This window comes from Callospermophilus lateralis, unplaced genomic scaffold (assembly GCF_048772815.1).
Source record: "Callospermophilus lateralis isolate mCalLat2 unplaced genomic scaffold, mCalLat2.hap1 Scaffold_1388, whole genome shotgun sequence".
Classification (NCBI taxonomy): Eukaryota; Metazoa; Chordata; class Mammalia; order Rodentia; family Sciuridae; genus Callospermophilus; species Callospermophilus lateralis.
The window spans coordinates 91,450-107,348 of NW_027512542.1; the positions used below are offsets into that span (position 1 = coordinate 91,450).

Here is a 15,899-nt window from a genome sequence, read left to right on the forward strand (position 1 = left end):
TGTCAACTAATCTTGCTAACTTGTCCTTTGCTTGGGCAACCAGAGTGGACTAATGAATCCATCTTTCTGCTTCTGGTGAGTTTCCATTTCCAGGTCTTCCGGGTTTTTGACAAAGTGGTTGGGAAGCCAACCCTAGGTGTGTGCTGAGGGGAAAAGACCACTTTTTGAAATGAGGGTCCGGGGTAAATATCAGGGGTAGGTGGGGTTCTCCAGGGCATTCAACAAGCAGTGGAGTGGGAGAGGGAGAGAGACAGGCTTTGTGGGGACAAAAAAGGCGTCAGACAGGGGCCATCGCTTACAAGAGGACGGAGGGGAGATTTCCACCTACAGCTAACTCTGCTTCATTCTCCCTTGAGAGAGAGACAAACAGAGAGTGAAGGAGAGATAAGCCACCCACAGAACCGGCAAGACTAAAATGTCAGCCAACATCATTTCAGTCTACATTGGTGTGAATTTCCTGTTAGGTATTCACTATTTTCCTTTAGTTGTCCTTGACTTAGACCTCTTGTCAATTACATAAACCCCTCCAAGTTCTATCTGTCTGGATTTCATGTGGTCCTTTGGCTTGATAATATTCTGACATCTTGATTTATGATAAAGTTCTCTATGCATACAGTTGGTGAAAGAAGGGAGTTACTCAATGTTTACATGAATGCACGATAAGCATCTCTAATGGAAAATGTTTTAAATATTTTAAAATGTTGAGGCCCAAACACTATCTAAGACCACAGCAGAATCAGGTTCTTAGAAGATCCATTTACCTATCTAGATGTATGTACATATATCTAGATAGACATATATCTAACCTTAATATACATATATATCTCCTAAACACACACACACACAGTCTGCAGGGAGGTAAATATTAACCAAATCGACAATACAAACATGGCCTGAGATTTCATGAGCTTCCACATCATTAGTGAGATAAATGCATTTTAAATAATCACACCAGAAAGAAAAAGGCATGAAGGAGTGTCCTGGGGCATGGTGAGTTCATACAGTAAGGAGAGCTGCAAAGCTCATAAACTGGGAACTTCAGGGAAGTCTTCCCAGAGAAAATGATAACTGAGCTGAGAAAACCTGAAGGAAGAAAATAAATTAACCAAATGAAAAAACTGAGTGAGAGAGTGGGAGGTGAGGGAGGCGATGAGAAAGAGAGACGGAAGAAGAGTGGAAGGCTCTGTGGCAAGGGGAGATGGTACAGTGGAAACAGGTAAAGGAGACTGAAGAAGAAAGAGTTGACAAGAGCATCTTGTAAAATGAGGCTGGCGAGGAGACACAGGCCTTTTGGGACTTGAGGGTCTAGTTTCTGAATTTGACCTTTCTTCTAAGAGCAATGGACAGCCATTGAAGTGTGCCAAGCAGAAGTTTGGGGTAAGATGCATGGTGATAAATGATCTCTCCACTACCATGTGGAGGATGAAATGAAGGGGGTCATGTATGCTGGGAAGCTAATGAGCAGGCAATTTGGGGTAGATAATGGCAGACTGAAAACAAAAGCTGCCTCATGAAGTTACATGCATCTCTCTGAAAACTAACTCACAAATAGTTTATTGGTGACATAATCAATTATTCCGAGCATTTAACAGCAGTATCTCTTATAGATATTTTTTTGAATGTTGATGCCCAACTACTCCCAAGAACCATGATTCATGATTTCTGGGGAGGATGCTCAGTCTTGTTGCAGATCTAGAAGTTCCCCCACTACATGGGGCTGTACTCAGGGTTGAGGCCCTCTGGTTCAGACTGTTGAATGGCAGGCCTTCTTGTGATTGGATTCATCCAAAGATGAATATAGTATAACACAAAATGATGCTATTCTTATTAGATTTTAATGTGATGATAAAGTTTCTTCAGGATGCTCTAGGATTTGAAGTGCTAAAGGTGCATTAATAAAGCCGGGAATGGAAGGACTAAACTCCCTGTTGGTGGAATACAGCACAATCACTCACAGAAGTTCTGGGATATGTGCAGTCAAGATTAGCTGCCTTCTCTAGGAAAATGAGTCGCTGTCTGATACCATACTTATTTGCAAACTCCTAAAGGCTGGAATGTATTCTGTTAATGTCTGGATTCAGATAATTATTTTTAATGCAGTTTGATTGTTGTGCATTTAAAATGTGTTTATCAAAATGGTAATTTTTAACATATTATCCATTTAGTCGTTAAGATACCTGGGAGATTGAAAGGACAGATGCAATTTCTCTTTGATATAGTAGGAAACTGGGGCAGAGACATGTTAAATAAGATTCCTAGAGTCACACAGCTATTAAGAATTTTATAGAGGCGTTTTAGACTGTCCATTTAGCACAGTTTTCTCTGAGTTTCTTCAGGTGAGAGTTCCTAATAATACCTTTCAGGGTGAGAGAAAGATGATAAGATGAGGCTTCACTTTCTTCTCTTGTTTGACTCAATTCGCAGCTTTGACCATTTTCTCCTTGGTCAACATTTTGACTTAGACACTTCTAACTCAAGAAGGGTTGGCCCCAGTGAAGCAGTATCATGCTCAAGCCATAGAGAAGATAGAGAATATGAGAAACACTCTGTTTCCATAATCCATGGTTGGGGAAACTTTATGTATAATTGAGAGTTACTTGAATTTAATGAATGAAAGCCATTGTTTCTGCACCTGAACTGAGGCCAGCAAACCCCTGGACTATCACAGAAATTCTTTACTTCCAAAGCCCTTTAGTCACCTGCGCTAATATAGACGCAGAACTGAGAAGACTGGCTCAAATAAGTGCCTGGCAAAAGCAGAAAAGCCACAAGAAATCCAGATGGGGATTCTCCAAGGGCATCACTGACTTCTGCAATAGAAAAACAAATGTATCAATCAGCCACAATGAAGCCCAGATTAACCGAAGCAGTGAAAGGTGTGTGAGTCTATCAGATTCTGTGACATAGACTCAGAGAAAAAAATAAATGGCATAGTAAGTCCGCACCAAGGCCTCAGTCCAGAAGCAAGACACAGAGATACAAGGAAGTGTCAGAGACACACTGCATGAAACCAAGCTCATTGTCAGAGTATGACAGTAGGCTTAATTCAGGTTTCGGTAACATTTTGTCTCCGAAGGAGCTTAAAGATCATCTGACAAAAACCGCATTGTAGAGACCGAGTTCGTACATACCATTTCATTAAAAATAAACAAAAAATGTCACAGTGTATATACCATAAGTCTAAGTGGGTGGGTATGAGAACAAAGAAGGGTGTTAACCAATGTAACCATACTGATTACTCTGGCCTGGGTGGTGTAAAGGAAGGGGCCCGAATACAACAGGAGCTCTGAAAGACAGGGGAGAAAAGTGGGGAAATGGTGATCCCATTAGATTTAAAAGGGGGATAGAAGCATTGCAAATCACAATATTTTATCTCCACTGTTACCATAAGTATTGAAATATTGATTAAATATATGGGACCTAAGCAGAATGTGACACCAATATTATATTTGATGATGAAACATAGTCAACTTTAGTTTGGGTATCTGTTGTTATTTAAGTATTCTTGTGACCACAAATTAGGACCAAAATAAGATGGTCGAATGAGACAGCCATCATTACCGTAGGTATGTATATGACTGCATGAATGATGTGACTCTACTTAGTGTACCACCAGACAAGTCAACAATTGGGCTCCATTGTGTACAATGAATTGAAGAGCATTCTGCTGTCATGGATAACTAATTAGAACAAATAAAAAAAATTTTAAAAAGAAAAAAAAAAGAGACCAAAATAAAAAATCCTTATGCTGCACTGAGCATCCTAAACAGAAATCATAGACCTCAGCCCTTTATCCTATGGCAATCTTTAGGCAGGGAGCAAGTCACTCAGCATTACCTAGCATACTACTCCAGGTAGGCAGACCCAGGTTAGCAAGATCTTGATAAGTGGGAAAGGAGAAAACTATGGAGCAAAGTGTCCTGTGTAAGGTCCTTGCTTAGCATCTGGCTGGCCATCTTAAGTGACAGCCACCATTTTAAGAAACATTTCACTTTCCAACCCAAGGTTGTTTCTGAGAAAGGCTCATAACTCCCTCGTAACAATCCTGAAACTTCACACACTTACACACACACACACACACACACACACACACATGCACGCACACACACACACACACACACACACACACAGCATCAGGACCCACCTGGCTCTCTAATCCCTGAGACCACCCCATAAAAGTCCAAATCCCCAAGCCTGTTTTGCCTCTCTCCATCTATGGAGAGATGTGCCTTTATTTGTTGGCTCTGACAAATAAAATCCTATGTGTATCTCTGCCTGGTCTCCATCTTTCATTTCTCGTTTTCCTGTCTCCCCGTTCCTCACTTTCCTTTTACCCTGGACTTCAAATAAGATGTTTAATCAGCCAGTGGAAGGAGCACTGGATAGAAGTTTTATCTACACTGCACTTATTCAATAGGATTGAACTCATGTGACTCACACACAAAGTTGGGGTGCAAACTAGATTACTCTAGAACATACCTTGGTGGTCACTAAGAAGCAGAGAAAGGTTTCTTGAAAGTTTATTGTGCAAGAAATAATAGAAATTGCTTTCTGTGTATTATCTTATTTAATCTTCAACCCTGAAAGACTCAGGCCTGTTTGAATTTTCCTAGAATCATTAGACTGGTCCTTTTTAACTCTAAGTCTCACACTCCTACTAATTCACAGGACACTCATCCTGCTCCGCTGTGCTCATGTCTAGTTGGGTGCTAGAGTGAGCATTCATTCATACATGAAATCAGAGGGCTGACTGTTCTGGTTTGAAATCGCCCTCCAAAGGTCAAGAGCTGGAAACTTCATGTTCATTGTAAGAGTGCTGAGAGGTGGGGCCTTCCTGATAAAAATATGAATGTGGGCCCCTTCTCTCTCATTAGTACACATGTTCTCTTGCCAACCTACCTACCACCATGGGATGATGCATGAGACGACCCTTGCCAGATGTAAGTACCTTGACTATGAACTTCCCGGCTTCCAGACCTGTAACAAGTTAATCTCTGTTCTTTATAAATTACTCATCTCAGTCTGTTAGACCAGTACAAAACAGAGTAAGACACTAATTAAATTTCTTTAGGGGCATGAAAATGTGTAAAAAATTCTTCTGAAAATACTGATGTAAGAGGTTCCCAGTGAAATGTGCCAGGCTCTATAAAATACCATGGAAGCTACAAAATTCTGATTATGAGGACCCCTGGTGGTGTGAGTGTTTGAACAATGAATGAGAGACTGTAATTGGGAAGTAACTGTTATAACTGCCATTTGGGCCTTCCCAGGGGAGATTTTATAATGGTGATCTATCTGGGAACTTCCTATGCAGAACAAACCACTCTATGACAAAAGGCAGTTACAACTGTACTATCTTTTGTCTCCAAGCAAGTTCCTGGGCCTCTTGTCTTCCTTTCAAGAGGTGCTGCCAATGCTGAAAGCTGAGGCTGCCCCACCAGAACAGCTGGAAGAGAGTCTCCCCAGCACCTCTGGTTTGAATCATGCCCTATGGGCTTTTCTTTAGTTTCAAACCTGAGCTCTGAACCACATGAAGAGGTGCAGAACAGAGGCAGCCTCCTCCCCTTGCCTGTTCAGAGATGGTTTTCTAAAGCACAGGTGTCTCCCCAGGTACACAGGTCTCCTGGGCCTCTCGGCAAGCAAAGACAACATGAACTTGTATGGTCTGACCCGGAGGAGAAATGGCCATCACATTGAAGAGAGTGGTAGGTAATGTTTCGAGGCATAAGTTAGGCCTGATAAGGCCAGGGATACCAGAGAGACCACAGTATTGACCAACACATCATTGGACTTGACTTGTGATAATTTCACCTTTTATTAATCAGATGGCAACTAGCTCGGTTTTTAAGCCTTTCTCTGAGGACTCTGATCCTTGGGATTTGCCAACTAAACTTTCAGGTATTTCTAGATGTAACACTCAGATCAAGAATTTCCAATAGGAACCTCAAAAATGATTTGCTCCTTCACTTTCAAATGGATATAACACCATATATTTGAAGGAACTACAGACTTTCAAATTTTGTTTTTATGTCTTCTGTACTTGGTGCCTGGCTTAGGGTAGAACAGCGCACATAGAAGAGGCACACTTGGCTTGTGTAAGTAGAGAGATGACTATAAATTGGGGCCTCTCTACTCCATGTAGGTATTTTTAAATGACTAAGAATTTTCTCTATATTACCACTACATGGTGGCTTAAGGAATTACCTCAGTAGACTTTGGCAGAAAAACTATGGAGTTACCAAGGGACATAAATCTTATAAATGTTTCTGAGTGACTTTTAAAATCACTCATAAAGTAAAACATTCAACTATGTAATAAGAACAGAATTACATTTTTTAAATGAGTAGTAGGAAGATTCCTTTAGGAATCAACCTGGGCAACGAGATTTTCCTAGTAGTAAAAGATGTAATAGAAATATGTAAGCTTTATGAAAAGAAACGGAGAGAGAAGTCATGGTGTATTCATTGGAGAAATGTCAAAAAATGATGAAAAAGAAATTTAAAATTGCACACAATTTTGCCACCTAGAAAGCAGATTGTCAACAGATTGGTGAATATCATCTTAATCAAGGAGAATTCCTGAACACATACACATAACCAAGATTACCATAACAGCTGTGGAATCGCTATTTGAAGATTTTGCTGTAGACATTTTCACATACCTTTCAGTTTTTATGCCTGTCATCACTTGGTGGACTTCACCAAGTGACACAACCCCTTCTATGAAATGGATGCACCATTTCTTAACCTTAAAGTTGCTTCATCCCCTTTCCAAATTATTAGGCTGTTGTGGAATCAAAGTGAGTTTACAGAGATCTAGCAGGGTGCTATATGTGGAAGAGGTGCCTTGCAGAGGTCAGCTAGAACAGATAGTTGCATGTCCTTTGCAATACTTTAAATATTTGGATCTTAATTTCTTTGCCTGTAAAATAAAGATGGGCAGACCCGAGGATCCTTATTGCTATTTCTAGTTCAGATAGGCAGTGACTTTTATAATTCCATTATTCTTATCATTGGTGGTATTGAACACTCACACACACATATCCTAATACATCTTTGGGCTGATGGGATCATCTCAACTCTGGTGAACATGCAGCACTTACTCAAGTGCTGCTGTGACATGGTAGAAATTTTCCATTGCACATCAGTTATGGATTAGGTTGAACACTGAGCTCTGAGGCTGAGGCATAGAATAATGAATGGTAAACTGCAAAGCCTGAGCTAGAGGAAGTTATCCACAGTCAAGGATTAGCAGGTGTGGTGAAGCCCTTACTGGAGGGTCGTTGCCACCCTGTTAATGATGTGGAACGTTAGAGCCTCAATCAAGCAGGCTAGGAGGGTAAAATTCCAAACTGAAGACTATTTCAGGACTCTAAGCCCTAGGATGTTCATTGAGCTGAAACCCTCAGTAATCAGCCAGTTATCTCCCTTTGCTGGTCAAGGTGGAGCAAAACTCTTTGCAAACATCTCTCCTTTGAGACCCTAAGGAACAACAATACCCCAACTTATGTGTACTGCTTTTGAGAGGAGAGAACAATGGAGCCCAATCAATGCAACTTGAACTTTAGACACTAGGCCTCTGGCTGAAGACAATCCTAACTGCCTGCCCCATTTCCTTCTTTCCTTTGTAATCTCAGGCAACACGGGAAGAGAAATGAAGTGGCTCAATTGCCTCATTAGAGTCAAAGAGAGTAAAGCTGAATGGAGTAAGCAATAATACACGAGAAAGTCTCAAATCTCATGGCTCATTGATTTCAGCTTTTGCTCCTTTGTGTAGAAGGAGAAAACAACTGAGGCTTGTATGTCAGAACTGAGCTGATATCTGCCCCAACTTAACACTGTCTGCCAACCCTTTTGTGCCACTTCTAAAGGCTCTAAATAGTCTTTCTTCTAGATAAAAAAGTAGGCCAATTTCTGTCATGAATTCAAACAAAGGAGCATCTCACAGCCCGTTTTATTAAGGCCATCTTCTCTACTATATGATGGTGGCCAGTACCCTGCAATATTTATGAAGTGTTATTACACTGTGGGCACGTCCATGCCCCATCAGTCTTTCAATGTATGTGAAAGTGAAATTATGGCTCATTGGAATCCATCTAATGAGGACACAGCCCTCAGGTTTCACTTAAATCTCACTGAAATGTAACCATGAATTTTCCTTTTTAAGTTTCAGTGTTTGTATGTAAATGGAAGTATTAAAACAACAAGATACCATTCAAAGTTTTAATTTTAGTCTCTTGCCTCAGATTTAATTTTAAATCTTAAAGTATGCACAAAATGGCATCTCTTTATTCTTACAGCGGTATAAAACAGATGTGATTTATTTTCTGTAACATGCAGGCACTACTCCCAAATTAGTTGTGTTGAGTTCTGGAAATGGATTTGGTCCTTCACCAAACACCCTGTGCCTGCAGGATCTTGCTCTGGATTTCTCTGTGCAGTTATCATGTTGAAAGTCTGCAGGCTCATCAGGTGCTTGTTAGTGCTCCAGAGACCATCCACCTTGAGTCAGTCTCCAAATGCTGAAATGCCACCTCTCATTGCATGATTAGGTCTCAGTGCAAAAATATCTTTGATCAACTTGGCATAGTTTTCAACTCAGGCATAGTTGAAAAGGTTTGGCTTCTTAGACACAACCTCATAGATTCTTCCACTTCCTTCTTGGTTGGTTCTTGGATCAACTGTTCTTTGTTCTTACAGAGACAACAATGAACAAATACAATGTATGTGTGTGTGCATGTGAGTATTCTCCTCAGTTGTGCTACAATGAGTTTGAGATGGAAGCAATACCACTCCTTTGCCTTTCTGATCCTAATGAAGCTCCCCCCTCCTTTAGCATACATATGGAGAGAACTCTAAAAGCAGAAGGGATGGATACTGACAATGGAATTTTTCATCAACCGCAACAGTTATGTTGACCTCTGAGTAATACTTTAGGTAAGGCAGACTGTGGGATGTTAGAGAAACTGTATTAGGAAGTCACTTATGTCACCTAAATTTTGAGAGTGACTTCATATGCTATTTGCAGAAGGGATTTAATTTTATACACAGGTAAAATCTGCAGTACTCTAGCTTAGGTACTTACTCTCATATGTGAAATTGCAAGCTAGCCTGGGTCACCTTATCTTTGAGTTTCTATTGTCAATAAGAGAAAGTTCTCTGCTTTGCTCTGATTTTGGCAATGTTATCAAGTTTTATCAAGGTCATCTTCTCTACCATTTCTCCCTCTCCCCCTCCTTCTTCTTCTTTCTCTCTCCCCCTCTCTCTCTCTCTCAACTGGGGAGTGAATGCAGGACTCACTCATATTAGGCAAGTGTTCTACATCTGAACAACATCCAAAGCTCTTTTCACTTTTGAGATGGAGTCTTGCTAAATTTCCCAGGCTGATCTTGAACTTGTGATCCTTCTGCCTCAGCTTCCTGAGAAGCAAGAATTACAGGCATGGGCTACTGGGCTTCGCTTCATGTATTCCTGTGTTGCGATTAGGACATGCACAATTAGAGGATAAAGGAAGAGACTTAGATTTCAGATGGAGATTTTAACCTGTTTTGTAAGGTATTCAAACTTCAACAGTCTTTTTCTTCCAAGTTTGGGCTTTGTCTCTGTTCTTCCTGGATAAGCTTATTCAAATCCACACATATTTATTGTGTTATTTTTTCTCTATAAATGTGCTCTATCAATATGCAACTAGAAGTGACATGATTCTTACCTAAATGATATTCATAGTTTGAGAATGTCAAAAATATTATTATAATGTGATGCAAATTTGTTTTTTTGTTCTGTACTTTTTAGTCATTTATGCTTCATATGGATGGATTTTTACATAGTGTTTGATACAGCAGAGGTCCTAGTTAACTCAAAAACATGTATTCCCACTTACACCTAAAGTAAGTCTACTTGTGAATGGAAAGTACATTACATAAAATTGGTGCTTAGAAAAATATATATTAAAAAACAAATAAATAGATATACATCTAACTATTGCTTCCTGAGCCTTATGGTGCTTCAGGTAATAGGCAGAGGAGATGGAAACTATGTGAAAGGGTTTGAATGTAAGTAATTGAGAACAAAAAGAGGGCTTCATCAGCCCATACATCCTCCAAGCCCAAGAGGGACCACAAGACTATAGGAGAAAGTTGAACAATGAAACAGAGACACAGGCTTCAGTGCACAAGTAAAAACAAATATCCTTCTAGGGAAGGGGAGTCTTTCGTCCACTTCTGCATTAATCACAACCATGATGTCACATCATAAGGTAGCAGGGACCTCTGGATCCCTTTGGCACCAGAAAGACTTGCTATTTTTCAGGTATCAGAGGAATGACATTAAATATTCCTATTTTATAACACTTGGCACTAGATACTGGGCATGAGTGAGACACTATTTCCAAAGCAAATTAGGTGCATCAAGTTCAAGTGAGAAGTGAATGCTCAGAAATGTCTGAGGAGGATTTAGAAACAACATGTGCTGCCAGTTGTGGGGAATTTTTAAATCGTTTTAGTTTGGGATTTAATTTTTATTAAACAATTACATTTTAATTCATACCTAGGCCACAGGAGAAATTTGATTTACTATACATGAATTCTAAACTCCTTAGGTACTGCATTCACAGCTTATGATTTTCAATATTCTTTAGAATAAATTCAACAATTTCAGATATAAGTAGGTATTCATGAAATGTATAGTTTTTCAAAGAGGGAGAAACCCAAGAGAGGATTTAGTATCTCTCTTTGCTGAAATGTTTTTCAACAAACTGGTCTGAAAGTATAAATCATCTCATAAAATAAGGAAAATATTAGTAGATTTGTCAACTACTGTCTGACAATGAGCACCTGTAGGCCAAACTGGCTTGGGCAGAGATGATGTTGGTTTTCCTTTCTACTTCTTTATCTTTGTTACTATCTGCCCCCAGCCAAGGGTTTCTACAGAGGCATAGAAACTACAGAAAGTTCTTGCTCAGAAAATGTTTCTTTCTATCATAGAGAAACTATAGAAAGATGCTACAAGCTTTAACTTTGACTCCTGAGTCTACTACTTAGTACGTGTATGATCTCAGCTAATTTACTTTGCTTTTTTATGCCTCAGCTACATCATCTATAAATGGCAAATATGACACCACCTATTTACATAGAGCACTGTGAGATCTAAATGAGATAATCCAAGTGATGCACTTGCAAACTAGAACTGATACTGCTCAATAAATGTACATCCAAATTGTCATTAATTGTGCCAAAGTTCAGTGCTCCCTGGATACACAGAGACCTTTACTCTCCCTTGTTCATTACATTTATCACACATGCCTATGTGCATAATCAAGAGAGCAACAGAAAAACTGAGGTTGTTTCTGCAAGAGTCTGTGAAGAATAAGCACAGAATCCCATATTCAAATGTGTGGTCTCCAGGGCCTCCTGATGGGAGTCAGTTGTCTTGGCTTCCATGTCTGCACAGGAGATAAGAGCATTCAGGGGCCATGTCTGACAGCAGAAGGCAGCAGACTTTATCCCTTCCAATGTAGCTTCACCCACTCAAGTGGAATGAATTGACTTAATATGTTTTTTTCCCTTCCTGAGAGCAGAAGGCATGAATTCACACATCTTAGTACCAGGTCACCCAGTCTGTTCCCATTTTCCCATGTCAGGTAGCCCAATGTGAAATGCCTGATAATTATTGTTATTTGGAAAGCCAGATAGAATTGAGACAAGGCCATGCCCCTCAAGTATGTTCTCATTTGTTCAAAGGTCTGAGCTGACCAGGAGCCAAAGGTCTTACTTCAGAGAGTGCTCTACTATGTTCTAAGAAATGGAGCAACAGAGTAAACATCTACTACTTCAAAAGAGATACCTTTTGGCGAATCATATTCAGGTTCCATGTGTCTCTGGGTAATATATAATGCAGGTAAACAGAGTAGAGGGTTGGTCTAGGAAATGAATTCTTCCCTAAGAATCCAACAGAGATTTTTTTTCCCCCACAAAGATCTAAAGACAAAGTACTATATTTTGTTTGATTTTATATAGTATTTGTTAATGTGCTCTAAAGCATAGATTCTTTATGCCCAGCGGGTTGTTTCCTTTAAAAAAAAATCTTTGTCAAACTCAAGGTCATGAAGATACTCTTGTTTTATTTTAGAAAGTTTGGTATTACCTTCCAAATTAGAATGACAGTCCAGTGAGAATTATTTCTCATATTATGGGAAGACATAGGATAGTCAATGGCCTCAATATCCCATGTAGATATTCAATGTTGCAGCACCATTATTGAAAAGACTATGATTTGTTTATTGATATTTATGTATTTGTTACTGAATATATATATATATATATATATATATATATATATATATATATATATATTCTTTATAAGTACACATACTCATATATATTCATTTCATTAGATAATACATAAACATATATTTTTATATACCTCTGTTTCTTGACTCTGTTCCATTTCTAGACTCTAAGAACATTCTTAGTCACTATTTCTTCAGAGGTGATGCTTGCTCCTAATGTCCCTCTTTGCTAGGCCTATAATTCCATCTGTGTTAGACCTACCTATCATTTCATCATTTTCTACCATTTTTTTTAGATGTATATGGACACAATACTTTATTTTATTTATTTATGTCTTGCTGAGCATCAAACCCAGTGCCTCATACAGGCTAAGCAAGTGCTCTACTACTCATTTCCTTTATTTATAATATTATTATTATTATTATTAATATTATTATTCCTTTTTAGCCAACACTTTCTGTCTGGTCTTATTTAGGAATCTGAAATCCAAGCTTACTATATAGTATAATATATCAATTGACAAAGTTCTTCAAGAGAAATATAAGATAAAATATTGTACTAATCCCATGGAATCCCTCATCTCTCGTGAAGAGAACTTAGCTTCCCAGTCTTCTTGATTTGGTTTGCTGCAAGCTAATCTGTCATAGCCTCAGGCAGAAGTCCCCACAGAATTTATTTATGTGAAATACAAGTGATTCCAATTGATCTAAATTAACTTGTATTATTCTAGTCCCAATACATGATTTTGGGGAAATCTCAGTCTTTAGAATATTGGTCTTGAAAGGCACTCATTGAGGAGTATTAGGAAAAAAGTATTCAATTAAAGCACTGGTTTTTAAGTATCCCTTGGACCAGAAGGAAAAGCATCATCTAAGCCACGGTTTCAAACTCAATATTCATTTATCCCAGAGGAACAAAAATACAAATAATTTTGATGTAACCTGACACAGCAATCCTAATTACTTCACCTTTTTCTTTCAAGTCATGCCCCAGAGCCTATGATTTTGTTCTCTCCTTATTTGTCCTCTCCCCAAAACACTGACATTGTTTTTGTTTGTTTTTCTCCAAGCACAAGGCATAACCCTTGATCTTGCTCCAAAAAGGAATTCTTAGGCTCCATGCCAACTCTCCAAATAAAAATCTTTGGGCATGTGACCAAAACACAGCATTTGAACCTGCTCTCCAGGGGAGTCCATGCATGTCAAAGACCTGAAGCCAAGAACTGTCAGAAGAGGAAACTGGAAGGCAATGGTATATATTTAATATTGACTTTTAAAATCCCTTTTTATTTGCTTGGCCCAGTACAGTGCTGGGCACATTTTAGCTTCCTCCAAAATATGGTTGAAGGTAGGACTGCCTGGTGTAATAATTGAAATAATGTAATGAAAGTACTTATCCTTGGGAGGCCTTCTTCTTCATTTACAAGATGACAAAAGCCCTGTGTGCATTCTAAACCTCATAGGAGAAACTTCATTTTATCTGCCATCTATGTAGTCAGAAATTTCAGACAACCATAGTTTGGCAAAAAATAATTGATGCTCACAATGATATCCCTCAGGTTCTACCAAAATACAAGCTCCCAACTGTCAAAGATATTAGACTTGGTGATGTTTCGATTTGCCTTTGTGATGTATGTTTGACCAGCCTGTTTCCTTTGGAAAAAAAAAAACAAAACAAAAAGCCAAGAAGTGAGGCTGAGAGGGCAAAAGCATTAGCATCTTTTAGGTTGGTGAGTATATGTGTGGGTTAAATTACTCTAAATACTGTTAATGTATCCTGAGAATATATTTTGCTGAAAGTGCCAATAAAGCAAAGTTAAAAGACCAAAAAACAACTGCATCAAAAATGAGAAGGTTAAAAAGGATACTCAAAGGAAACTATGCTTTGTTAGAACAAAATCACCAGCTCTAGAAGGTTAGAGGAAGACAGGAATCAGGCTACCTCTTCCAGCTTCACCATGAGATGACATTGTGCCCCTGTTCTGCAGTCAGCTTTTCATCTGCAGTGATGATCCGGAGCCCATGAGGGGCCTTCCCTGGACACTTCTGTGGTTTGGCCATGTACTGTTCTCAGACGCCATCAGTGCAGTTATTGGAAACCACCTTTCTATACCTAAAAGGAGAAAAGCTCAAGTTGTCATCTAGCTCTTGACAAAGTAGATCACTCCCACGATTTTACTACAGTGAGCTGCTTGGCCCTGAGGGTCATCAGGGCCATCAACCACCTACCTTCCCTGTTACTCTGAGCATTAGGGCTGATTCATATCTAGCATTCAACAGAGATAAATAAAGAGAAATAATTGGAGCAACAAATTGTTACCTATTATTTGCATCTTAATTGACTTCTTTGATTCATCAAATCAACTGATGAATCACTTCTTCATTTCGGAACTGTAGGAAATACACACAGTGGAAGACATTGTCCCTACACTAAGTCAAAAATCAGGATGAAGAGACATAAATCAATAATTAAGGAGATCATTTAAAGAACATATAATTAAGGACCAAAATGAATAATACAGTCCTGGGCATTTGTTCTAAGATCCCCGTTGATGCCTGAACTATGAATAGTAACAAATCTGATAAATACAAGCTTTTCCCTATACACATATGTCTATTAGAAAGTGTGATTTACAAATTAGATACAATAATAGATTAAGAACAATAACAATAAAAGAGAACAATTTCAATAATAGACTATAATAACATTGGTGTGAATGTGGTCTCTCTGTGTCTCCCTTTCTCTCTCGCAATATCTTACTGAACTCCCAGTATCTTCCTCTGATGATGGGAGGTGAACAATGGCTACATGATGAGACGCTGTTAACTGAAGAACAAAGGCATTGTGATGTAGAGTTAGGCATGGTTCACCTCACTGCTCAGAATGACACACAGTTGAAAACTAATAAAACATGTATTTCTGGAATTTTCCTTTTAACATTTTTTGGCTGCAGTTGACCATGGGTACCTGAAACTGTGGAATGTGAAGCTATGGATAATGGGGGACTACTGCATAGATGGCAAGGGAACTTACAGTTCAGAGAAAGGATGCTACAATAATGGCACAGTACAGAAAAAGCTGGCTAAATTTGGTAATTTCTAATCATTTCTTGAGAAAGTATACTGATTGAACTATTGAAACCTTACACCAAGGAAGCTTCAGTTTTTGCATTCTGAGTAAATCCTTCAAACTTTTGCTTATTCTCATTTTAGCTCTAATAAAAGAATAAATGAATTATCTTACAAATATGTCCCTTTCAATTTATTAGAAATTTATCAGCTTCACGGTAAATTAGAAACTGTATATTCAGGATGACCAACCTTTAAGAACTTTGAGGTTCAGTATTACCAATTCATCTTTTTTTTTCTCCCCTAAGGGGCTCAGCAATCCCTGTAGTTATATTTGATCTCTCAAATTCACTTTTCCAGAGTTAGTGGTAGAACATAAATTGGAAGAAATCAAAATATACTAGACCAGAGGTTGGCAAACTTTTAAGGGGCCAGCTAATAAGCCTTTTGCTTTGTAAGCTATGTCTTTGCACTACTACTCAGCTTGGTGACTATACCATGAAAAGTTCACATAGTACATGAAAGAATGGGTAAAACTAGGTTCC

General features: G+C 38.7%; 1 pseudogene; it reads right to left on the reverse strand.

Moving 5' to 3' along the window:
* Nucleotides 1-15,899, reverse strand: part of LOC143388123 (VPS10 domain-containing receptor SorCS1-like) — an 81,731-nt pseudogene that overhangs the window by 42,547 nt on the left and 23,285 nt on the right.